The following is a 13,370-nucleotide window of genomic DNA, read 5'->3' as shown; positions in this document are numbered from 1 at the left end:
GCAATTTATTTTAATAGATTTTTTTTCTGGTGTCTCGTTGAAAAAAACATCTTCCTGGATTTCGCGTTGCTTTTGAGCTCATAATCTTTCCATAATTTACCTGGTGCTGCCACTGCTGGCAGAAAGTCCCCTTAAAATGCATTTAAAATGTTGTGGAATTTCTCGGCATACGTGCATAAGCACGAGCTCAACAAAGGACTCGACTTTATTGTTGTTATACCTTTTGCCCAAATTCATTTCGAGGGAAACAACCAAAGTTTAATTACCTTGAAAGCATCGCATTCCGTGCGCCATTTTCGTTGATGTCACATAATTTTTATTGTTAATGAACCATTCTTTTAAGGGTCTTAAAAATTCATTAAATTATTGTCTTGAATTGATAGGCCGTAATTTGCTTTTAAAGCTGTTAATTAGAAACAATTGGCAATTATCTTTTAATCCGAGGCAAGAGAATATGGTAAGAGATAAGAATTTATTCAAACGAACTTTAATTAAAAATTGAGAACCGTTTTAAGGTTGCTCAAGTAACACATAATTTACATATTAGGTATTCTTAAAATTGATACTTGTTTTTAAAAATGAGTTTCTAGTTTGTGATGAATGAATATTTAAAAATCTTTCAATATGAAAAACCCAATTTTATTTTTAGCAATATATTTCCATATACAAAAAGCATAGAAAGTAGATCTTTTAAACTTGTAATTAAGTGGGAATTTGAAGAACTTTGCTAAGTAAGAACATGTGCAATTCCTTGTTGAATTATTTGCTGAAACTGCGAAGTTAACTTTGAGTTTTGAATGCAGGACATTGTTTGCCTGTTCGCGGCGATGTCTGCATGTGAATCAGCATGTTTAAGGCATTAGCTCGGGTGTGTCTTGGGGAGTGCGATGTTCGGCTAACAATTTTTGGCAGCCATAAATTTGTAGGCAAAAAACACGCCCCGAAAATTAGTCGGCGAGAAAACTAACGAGAAACGCAGGCGAACGCAGGCTGAATGCCCATGAGATGAAACCGAATGAACGAATGCATGAATACGGAGCATAATTCGACAAACAAATTTCTAAAGCAGTCTAAACAATAAGGCTAAACAATAATTTCCGCTGCGCGTTGAAACTTCCGTTTCCTGTCTGCTGTTGCTGTTGGCGCTGACTACAAAAACAAGGACAACATCAACACCAGCAACAACAGCCAAAAGGCTAAAAGGCTGCTTAAGACTGAACAAAAGACATGCGTGTAGGAGTGTTCAAATGTGTGTGTGTGTGTGTTTTCCTATGACAATGTTTTGAGTTATTTTATTTCCTTCTCTTTTTTTCTTGACACCCAAACAAAAAGTTTTGCTTAGAAAAGCCCCAGTGCAATTGTTGAGATGTGAGTGTGGAAAGGGATAGTTTTAAGAAGGCAGCAGCAAGAATAGAGGGAAAGGGAAATGTAGGAATTGCAGCAGATTGCATTCGGTTCTTGGCTGCCTGATAATTTATCGCACTTATCTGGTGACTCTGGTTCGTAATTTATGCATAAGCTTTTGTTTCGCATCGCCCTTTCAGCGCCTTTGCGCCATGGGCGTGGCATAAGCATCCGCTGGACGCAATGTTAATTGTATTCCGTGAAGCGGCCGGAAACGGAAATAAGTTCAAGTTGTACAACGTGAACTGTCAAGGCGACTACTAAGGCACTATAATCTGGACAAACTGAACTAGACCAGCTCCCGGTTGACAACCAGATGGCAATGGAGGTGGAGATAGAGAGTCTCATCCTGGCAAACAGAGAGAGAAAGAGGAACACGGTCAACATCTCATTCCTGGACGGAAGCTACAGGCTCTGCCAGTTATGTTTCCGTTCCTCAACTTTGCTGTCGTCAACTTGTTAAATTAATATCCATTCAAGAGACTTGTTTACCGACTTCAAAGCGATTTGTATTTCCAACGTTAATTGGCTGTCCAGCCTCGCTTTATTCATGTAGCCATAATTAAACAAATGTTATGGCAATTATGCGCTGATATTTTTATTGGTTAACTACATTAAAAATTGCTATTTAAAACAAATAAGTTAAGTATGTAATTAAATTGAATTTTGGCTATGACGATTAAGGCTTGAGGCTCTTGAGACGTAAGCACTGAGAGAGAAACAAGTAAGAAAGCTACAGTCGAATGTGCTCGACTATAAGATACCCGATACCCCCACGAATAAAAGCAAAATAGTGCGGTATTAATTTTAAAATAAACTAAATTAAAATAATATGTAGTTATACAGTACTATATAGTACTAAATGATATAGTAAAACATTCGAAATAAGCCATAGAGTACAAAATATACCAGATTGTCAGTCAAAGATACTAAGACCCATAGCAAGTAGGCGATTTTTCTCATACAATAGTATTTCTTTTAGAATCATACTATGGTTACTATTGTAAGTACAAACATAGCAAGTGCTGTCGAAAAAAATATATTTCTATATCTTATAGTCTCTGACCCTATACGTTCATACGAAGGAGCGGACAGACAGACAGAAAGACAAAAAGACGGACATGACTATATATCGTCTCTGCTGTTGATGCTGATCAAGAATAAATATAGTTTATAGGGTCGAAGATGCCTTCTTCTGCCTACACAAAATTATACTACCATTTTTCCCAATGGTTCGGGTATAAAAATAAGATGTATATACTTAAATCGTTTTTGAAAATCAACGAACTGATTAAATTTTATTTAAATAATATTTAATTTGTTAAACAATAATTATGTAATTAAATTAATCGAAGTAGATTTTTTAAAATCGAGATCTTGACTTATATTAAAATACTAAAGTTAAGCATGTATTTTGGCAGGAATTTCCAAATGAATGTTGGTCACACTTGAATTCATCTTTTGCTTTGATATTCCCATTTTCGGTTATAGTAACTTCTCGTCGCAACGATAAAATAGACGCGCATAAAATTGAGAAACAACACAACAGAGTTTTATTAATTTGAAAGAAACCTCTAACAAATTTATTTGAATTGAATAATAATTGTAATTCATACTTGCGTTGCATGTATTAAAATATTAAATAATTAAGTTACTTGATGTATACCTGACAAGTTGACAAAGTTTAATAAGTAATAAAATACTCAATTCCCTTTAAAGCAAATTGTCGAACTTGGACATCTTTTAATGCGCTCAATGCAACGGCAATTGAAAATGCTGCAGTTTTGGGCACATCAAGTTTCCAAAATCGAACTCATTTCGTCAGGGGGCTGATAATTCCGTTTTTTTTGGGCTCAAAGGGAGGCAGCTAAATCAAATGAACCGCACAGTGAAATGAGGAGGGAAAAGCGAAAAACTGCAAGCGACTCGGCGTTGTTGCCATTCAAGTGCATTGAGCGCTTTAATTTGATTGCCATTACTGAAAGCTCAAATGAAAGCTGACAGACTGTGAATGGGATTGAAAACTGGGACACACCCGTGAAGAGAAGAGAAAAGAAGAGAAGAGGAAAGCGGCAAGCGGCAAGCGAATGTGTGGCCAGAGTTCTGCATTAAATTAATGTACTTAATGGCTTGCCCTCTCGTGTGACAGCAACAATGCACTCAAATTGCCAAGTCACAGGCACACACACACCCACACTCTGCACTTTAAACTATTTAAATATTTAAACAAAAAAAAAAGTAGAAGAATATCTGCGCATTCTTACTTGCAAGAAAAACGTGGATAAACGCAGCATTTCAGTCACATTTCGTTGTAGTTGAAGTTGAAGTCGGAGTATTTCGTTTTCAATTTGCGTCGTGTCTTTTGTTGTGCATCTTGGCTTGGGCTGCCTAAGTAGAAGTGCACTAAATGTGACAAGACGTCCATCCGTTTCCATTTCCATCTTCGTCTCCGTCTCCAACTTTATCTCAGTCTTTGTCTGGGGCCCAAACCAAAATTGCCCTCTCTCTCTCTCTCTCTCTTTTTTATCTCTGTCTCTTATAGAGTGCAATGGCTGTTGCAGAGGCTGCTTCCTCGATGCGTACAATTCTCGTCTCTCCACTGCCAAGTTGACATTTTCTTCGTTCACAAAGTCAGTGATTCAGTCAGTAGTCGCTCTCTTTCTCTCTGCGCTCTTCCAGTGCAGTGGGCTTTGTCCTTTCACCTTTGTCAGTCACTCAGTAGGACAGTCAGTCGACCCCGGCTATGCAATATACAGCACTTGACATTTGCCTCTCAGCCTTGCGTGACTCCTTGGCTCTGTTTATTTGATATTTCAACTCAGTCCAAATGTCTGACAGTCTGTGAATTTGTTGTTTAAAAACAATTGTCGGTCCTTGGCCAAAAGTTGGCAATTAGCCTTCACATTGCATGAGTTATAAGATGAGCAAAATAATTTGCTTGTCACAGATATACATATGTATTCAAAGAAAATTCAAATATTTACTTGTAAAAAGCAAGATGTAAACAACTCAAAACCAGAGCAATGACAATCTTTTTAGCCAAGCAATTTATTTGAAGTCAATTAAACTCTTTTGGTCAAATATGTCTACTGATTGAAAACGCAAATTATGTTATTTTCGACATAAAGAACTTCTCATAATTGAAGTAAAATACTTTAAGTTATTGTGCTAACTTCCTACACAGCTTATAAAATATACATATATGTATTTCAATTTTATATTTCTCATAGATAATTTAGTTATCCATTCGTCTAATATATGTACAATATTTACAATATTTCCAACTTTATATTTAGTTATTTTTAGTAAAACTTTATTAGTGTTATATGTTTAAAAGTGATGCTATAAAAACCCTAACGACAAGTAAACGCCGTGCACAAAACTAGAGTGTAAATCAGACTGAAGTCGAGAGATGCGGCTCTTTGACTTGCAACTTTAAATTATTTTAAGACTATTGGTATCTATGGCTTGAAAGTTTCGTCCTGGGTTTATCGTTTGTGCTTTTCTTCGTTTAAAAATATTAAATTATTCTATGTGCCTAGGTTCGTTTTTTACAAACGTTGTAATTATACAAGTATATTGAAAATGTAAAATTTTATCAGATACTATTTTTTAATTTTGCATCTATATTGTTTTTATAGGCCGTAACAATAAAAGCATCAAGCGACAATCGAGTGTGCTCGACAGTGAGTAAAAGGTAAAAAATTAAAAGATACTAAATTAACATTTCACAAAAAATCTAAAAGTGTACCGAAGACTACTTTTGGTATATCGATATGGCAATATATTCAAAATATACCATAGAGTACAAAATATAACAGACTGTAGCCAAAGCAACTTAGAAATGAGTTCAATTTGCGTTTTTTGCTATAAATAACTTCCACAACTTTTATCCGACTTCAACCAAATTTTGAAGAATCATAAATACTGTGGTTATTATTGTCTGTACCAAAAATTGTGACATGTCTATATCGTTTTGGATGTTAACGCTGATTAAGAATACATATACTTTACAGCCAAAGCAACTTAGAAATGAGTTCAATTTGCGTTTTTTGCTATAAATAACTTCCACAACTTTTATCCGACTTCAACCAAATTTTGAAGAATCATAAATACTGTGGTTATTATTGTCTGTACCAAAAATTGTGACATGTCTATATCGTTTTGGATGTTAACGCTGATTAAGAATACATATACTTTACAGGGTAGGAGATGTCTGCAGGCACAAAGTTATAATACCCTTCTACCCTATGAGTAGCGGGAATAAAAATAACAGTAGTACATGAACTTAAATAAATGAAAGCTCTTAAGAGGCCTACAAAGTATATTTGTTTAAATTGAGCCACTAGTTTTGTCGACACTTACAGCATAAATAACCTACATTTTAGACCATAGAAAACAAAACTAAATCTATAAAAGGAACGTTATTATTGTGCCATCCATAAACATTGCAGACCAACAAATGTATAGTATGTAAGTGTGTGAGTGTGTATACACTAACCCAGTTACTCGCACGTTACCCGCTTGTTCAATGTTGCAACATGGAGCATGGACATTTGAGCTGCAGTAACAATATCAACATCATCACCACAACAACAACAACAACAACAGCAACAATGAGAATAACATGAATCTATGGCAAAGCACAAATAATGGTGTTGATATTTGATGCATACCGAACACTGTTCTCAATGTAGTATGTATGTAAGTATAAAATACCAGCCATTTATCCTACTGTTGCCGAGTGCAAAGTGTGGACGTTGCATTGTGGGAACGCTTTATGGGATTTACCTGCGTTTAACTGGGGGCGTAAATTAAACATAGCAGCTGCTGACATGCGACGATGGATCGACAAGAATACTGTACTGTTCAGCTCCTCTTCTTTGCTTCCCTTTCTTTCCCTTCTTCTCCCTCTCCTCGCACACATTTTCGAACATTTTTATGCAGCAGCAGATAACAGCATACTTCATGGCATATGCTATAGATAATTTATGCTAAAAACGCGTGCCGACCTGCAAGCCCAAGTTCTTCAATAAGTTTGCTTGTATGTCCCTATGTCTCTATATATTTCACTACTCTCTCTCTCTCTCTTCCCCTTTTGCTCTCACTCTCTCGCTCTCTTTGGCTTTCAGTGTGTGTATCTGCATGACCTACTGTTTGTTTGTTTGACCAAAGACAAATGAAGCTTATGTTCAGGTGTGGCAAAATGCTTAGATTCCTGTGGCAAAAAGGTTTTTTCTTGGCTCAGGGCCACATTTTAAAAAGGGCTGCCTCAAAAATTGCAACAATCTGGCAAGAGTTAATCAAGAGCTGGGCAACATATATTCGATTCCTCAAATAGTTTTTCAAAAGTTGGACCAAATACTTAGAATATTTGTTTTTCAGCACATGAATTGAGGAAAAAGAATCGCAATAAATTAATCTAGTTTGATCTATAGAGAATGTTTCAATTATATTTTGTTAATATAAACTATAGCATTTAAAAAAGTAAGTAAGAAGTATTCAATGAGAATAATATCTTAGTCATTTTTAAATTTTCAAACTCATTAGAAGCTTCAATTTGTTCTGATATTAATAATAATATTATAGAAGCCGATCAAGACTTGAAAATTTGCTAATGAATATTGCTACAATATTTCTAGTAATGTGTTTTAAAATTAACCTTAAAAATTTGCCAAATAATAAAATATTGAAATACCTTTTGTTTTAAGATGTATTTATCTTTCAAAGATTAAAGTCTTAAAAATTTAATTAGTTGTAAGTACATTTATATATATTTAATGTCTGTTATAGAACAGAAGTAATAAAATATATATGAAATAATAATTTATATTTAAATGTAGTTTTTCTAAATTAAGTTTATTTTACTTTTACAATTTTCACGTAATTACAAATTGTTTTTTTTTTGGTAAAGAAAGATGTACAATTTATTTAAGGAAAATGCCAAACAAATTTACTTAAGTTTTTAGTTGTGCTTTACATATTTTAAAAAGTATTTTGCTAGCATGTGGAGAGCATGAGGCGGCCCTGGATGTCCGATTCTTGATCCTGTCACATCCTTCATGCTGCAGATGGCTTGCAGAGCTAATGCTGCTGCATACCAATGAGCTCACAGACTCGTTGTAATACATCAAAATCCCCCAATGATAAGACTTTACGGATGCAGCTGCTAAATGATGTCCCTTTGTTGTTGCATGACCAAGTTGCCCCCATCGCTCGTCTCTGTGTGTGGCAGGCGTGGCCAGAGAAATGTTGCAATTGCAATCGCAATTGCTATTGAGTGTGCTTATTGATTTCTATAAAATGTTGCACAGATTTCACTTTTTGCAGTTGAAACAACAATTTAAACTGAAGGCGTTCGAACAATGTCTTGGGCTGTGGCAAAATGTTGTCTGGTCTTCTTAAGTACAATGGCTATCAATCTATGAATATGGTTCATTATCAATGTATTCTCGGACAAGGGAAAACAAAGGCTAAGAAAACAGAGCAACAACAACAGCTAAAATATTTACGCTTTCTGCCACAAGCGAATACACGAACAATGATTTATGCATTTTGTTCTATGTGCCACATTGTTGAAATGTATTGTACACACACACACACACGCACACACACAGCTGTGGAACGTTCTGCTTTGTCTAGACATACTTGCACACAGTCTCAGCTGGGAGCATGTGTATGTAAATTTATCGACATGGGTTTGCATTTGATATGGACAGTTGCCACAGTACGTGACACAGGCTTGCAACTGCAGCACTCTTATGCGGCAACATGAAGCACGCGGCAACTGCCAGCTTTTTCTTCATGTTAATCTGCAACATTTTCATAGCTACTCAATTCGCTTGGAATGGATATTGAATTTTGTATTGTACATGCGGACTTGAAGATAAATTTAATTCTAACGATTTTGTTCCAGCTCAGAATGTACACACTAAATTTAAGAGTAATGTAAATAGTTTACAATTATTTCAATTCATATGATTTAGATTCAATATCGAAACATAATAAAAGCTAATAAAAATAAAAATGAAAATATAATTCCTATTTTATTCAATGCAGTATTCACACTCTTAATTTTAGATTAATAAAGTTATAATTATTTAAATTAAATTTTCTCAACTTGGAATTTACACTTTAAATTTAAGAGTAATAAAAGTATTTCAAAATTATTAACTTTTTATTAGATTCTATTATATTTCTTAGAAAGAAGACCCTTATCTCATATTGATTTGTGCATAACCTTTTTAGCTTCCATCTTTAATTGCTAATCAAGTTTCACAATTTTCTTATGATTTCAGCAGAGCAATTGGCTGTTAATTTGAATTAGTAATCATAGCCTCGCAGCGCTAATGAAATTACCAGATTGCAGGTGCAATTAAAGCACTTTGAAAGGGGAAATAAAAATCACTTGAATACTAGAGGTGTCTTGGCTTTCAGTATACACAAGTATAAATGCATTTGCAGCGAGGCAAATCAAACAACTACAAAAACAGTAGAGGGAAGGAATAAATTCAACGGGCAGATCTAAATCCATCTACCGAGGCAAGGGTCGTGGTTAGCTCTTTGCTTTTGGCTGGCTTGAGACCAGAATGAAATTAAAAACGAATGTCGAGACAGAGCATAAGCACTAAATTCAATTTATTTAGTTCAAACTGTAACCCAGCTTGTTGTCTGCCTCCTCCTCCAATGCGAAAGGCAGCAGCAGCAGGAAAATCAAGTGAAAGACGAGCTGTTGTGCCGTCATTCTCCGTTTGGCGAGTTGCTTTCCATTTACTATTTATGCCAGGCAACTGCAACTTTCCGCTCGCTCTCGCTCTCTCTTTTTCTCACTCAGCTCCAGACCGGAAGTTGCACGGCCCGACGCTGTCCGCCATTTTGTGCTATGCGAAACGAACGAGACGAGACGAGACGAGACGAGACGAGATGAAACGAAATGTAAAACCGTTTCCATCTACATAATGGGATCAATTCAATTATAAAACGAGTTTACCCTGCTGTGCAGCAGGTCCAAGCGGCTGCCCCAGATCCAAAGCTGAATCCACACCACACACATCCAGCATTTTGGCGTTGTTGTTGCTGCCCTTCACGGTGTACATGCTGACATTTGATGAATAGCTTGAAATGGATTTGATTCATTTAACTGTTGCCACCGCGGTGATTCTGTTTCCGTTTCTGTTTCTGTTCCAGCTGTTGTACACACCGAATCACAACACAGTCAAATAACAACAGTTGTTGAGCGAGCAACAACAAGTTAGTGTCAACAAAATTTAAATTCATACATAATGGAGAAATAAAATAAATAAACATATTGATATGCATAACAAAACACACAAACATCTATATTAATGTTATACACTCTCTTTATGTGTGTAGCTAATTTTTGCACATGCGAATTTTGTGGTAGAGAATATATTTTGTGTATAATTAATTTTGATTGAATTATCCATAAGCAGACATCATTTGCATGCATCACTAAATCGCAATGATTGTAGCAACTTTAAATACAAATAATTTTATTAATATTCATTACATCAAGAAATATTCCAGTGACTTTGAATAAAACATTTAAACATACATATATTCAAAGTTACCATTCCTCAAATTGGTAAAAAAAATATAATAGAATCTAACGATTTTCCAAACTTGTAAAATGACAAAAAAAAAGACTTTTCGTATATCGTAATGAAAAGAATACGTTGGAAATTGAGATGTGTATACTTACTTAGAATATTTTCAAAACGTGATGAAACAAGTGAGAAAGCTAGAGTTAAGTGGGCTTGACTGTAAGATACCCGCTACACATTTCCAATAAAACCAAAACAGTATAGTATTAACATATTCTTAAAATACACAAAATTAATATACTGAAATATACTGAAGTCTATTTTTGGTATATCGATAAAGTATTGTATTCAAAATATACAATAGAGTACAAAATATACCAGACTTAAGACCCGTAGTAAGTAGACGTTTTTTGCCATACAAAAGTATCTATCAAATAACTTCAGTATCTTTTATCTGATCGAAATCCAAAATACTTAAATTCAGCAATCACAAACACTTTAGTTATTTTTTTATATTATGCGATTTGTTTAGATCTGCTATTGAAGGAAAATTCGTCACTGAAATCTAGGTGTTCAAACGGACGGACAGACGGACTATATTGTCTCGGCTGTTGACGCTGATAAAGAATACATACATATGTAAACTTGATGGGTTAGGAGATGTCATCTTCTGCCTGTTGCATATATTTCCTGCAGGCGCCAAATTATTATACCCTTCAACCCTATGAGTTGTGGGTTCAACAATCAGTTTTATTTTTCTGAACATAATTTTGATTGAATTTTACGTATTTAATTTAATTTGAAATTTGTAACGTGACATGGAAAACGTGATAAGATTTTCTCTTAGTTTCAAATGCAATTTGTTTGTTTCGTGCAACAGGTATATTTATAGACGAAATATATATGTGGGGTATTACATAAAAATACAATATTTGCAGTATAAGAGTGAGTACAGTATCGTAACTGAGTGAGTGAGATTCAAATAAAAGACATTTATTGAAAGTAAACTAAAATATTAACTTGAAAACTTGAAAATATTTTATGAAACGTTTCGTTTTGCTCTAACACGATTTTATGGGATATTTCAAAGTGTTCGCTTATACAAAAATATAATATAAATACATTTCGCATTAATAAAAAGTGGTTATTTTTTTGGGAAAATGTCTAAATACATTAAGAAGACATTATTATGACATTAAGACATTATGTTGTTGTTTATTAAATCAGTAGAAATTAGCTCAAGTTTTGATGCTGATTAGTGGATCTAATAAAGTTCATTCTGTGAGATTATGCTATGCAAGTAATATATTGCTTTTGGAAACTAATTGAATTCAATATTAATTAGTTTTCATTATTTTTAAATGTGCGTATCTTTTTATTTTCGTGTGTCAGCAACAATACAAACAATGCGTGATACCATGTAAATGTTTGCTATTATGAAACAATATTCGTAAATATTTGCTTGTAATGCCTACTGACACGAGAGCGTGCAAACAAATCAAGCACACACACCTACACACTCATACTCACGCACACATGTGAATGAGCATATGTAAATGAGAATTCCTTGCCTTAATGCATTAAAGCATGAGTTCTCCTTTGAGTGAGGAATGTGTGAGTGTGCAGACTTTGTAATCACTTTATTTTGCATATGTATGCGAATGCAGTTAAGTGCATAAGCATGTGCGAGTATCCATGTGTGTGTGTGAGAGTGTGTGCAAATAAATTGCAAAAATATTTTAAAGGTTGCCACAACCACGTCGCTCTCAGTCTCTGCTTCCGCTGCTCTTCCCCTGAAATAAAACTAAAGGAAACGACAATGACAGCAGAGAGTGGCTCAGATGATGCAGCGGGGGGAGCAGGCAGAGGAAGCGCATAGCAAGACACGCAAGGAGTATAAGCTTGCTCGAGGATTTGTAAAATTTATCGTAGACATCATTATGCGACTATTTCACCAGCTCTGGCGTCCGCTTCTTCAGCTGCTCGACTCTTTCTCATAGCCTCCTGCTCTCTGCTTGCTTTGGCAACAGCAGCTGCAACATGCAACTGACTCTCGTGTTGCTCACTTTTTTGCATTTCACGTTTTACATTGGCAAAATCGTTTTAAAAATGCTGAAATAACGAAACCCTAAATTATTCAAAACATAAGCAAGCCATGATATACGATCGGAAAACTAACCCACTCAATGCATCATGGCAGTACTTTTGCAATTCAGCTATTCAACTTACTTTAAATGCTCAAGTTATTATATAACTGAAATAGCAATTAATTGCAATTAAATACATAGTTTTACAACTTTTAATATTGTTCATACAAAATGTTAAAATATTTTTAGATAAACGAAAATTGAAATGTTTGTTTTGGAAATATTTGATAAATCAGCTGTGAATGGTACTTGAAAATAACCCTTTAGTTCCCAAGAGTACCTTCAGAAACTCGTCATATAATTTGTATTACATGAAAAACGAGAGATTTTTAAAACATTTGAATTATAGTTATTAGTTGGTAATAATTAAATATCAATTATCATATTTGTATGATCAACTGATAAATATAATTCGTTTTTTCGATACTACAAATTATATGATGAACGTCTTAAGAAAGAGCGTTCAGCTCATGATGAGCATTAAGAGTAAAGAAGAATAAACTTTCCGGCGAGCGAGAAGGTCTTCGTAGACCCTTCCCATTTTAAACTGAAATTATGCCTCGACGGCTCAAGCAAAGTCAAATCCAGTTCTGTTGCTAGGCATTGTTCTCTACTATAAAAGTAGTCCAGGCAGCCTTATCGCTCCCAAAATTATCAGCTATGACATTGAAGAGAATGTTCGGTTGTCATCTTTGGAGCCCTAAAATAATTTGCATTAATTTAATGATAATGTAATATTAATTTGACAGAAATAAAATTATTTTTTTATTTAAGTAAAACAATCTTGCTGCATTTCAGATTTATGTTAATTTTTCAGAGTTCACACAGCGTCTAGTTGTTTGTAGATTTTAGATACGTTGCCTCAAGTTGAAATATTCTGTTTTGATTTCAAATCATTACTGAATGAGACAATTCTATTTTCAGTTTGCCTTTTTAGTACTCGCTAGCTAATTTCATTTCATGTCATGTTTGACCTTGACCCCATTTTGTGTTATCAATAATCTGAATTTTTAGAGGAGTTAATTTTTCATAAGAAGGACTAGTCATAGGAAGAAAAGTTTACATACATAAAAGTGCGCAAAATACACATAAACATATAAAAGTGCTACAGTCGACTGTATTCGGCTGTGAGTTACCAGCTACCCAAATAAAAAAAAAAAACATATCACTGCGACATTAATTTCTTTAATATAGCAAATACATATTAAAGCTTTTTAACCAAAAGCAATATTTGATATATCGACATGCTCTTATG

Source organism: Drosophila nasuta, chromosome 2R (assembly GCF_023558535.2).
Source record: "Drosophila nasuta strain 15112-1781.00 chromosome 2R, ASM2355853v1, whole genome shotgun sequence".
NCBI lineage: Eukaryota > Metazoa > Arthropoda > Insecta > Diptera > Drosophilidae > Drosophila > Drosophila nasuta.
This window is presented reverse-complemented; position numbering follows the sequence as displayed.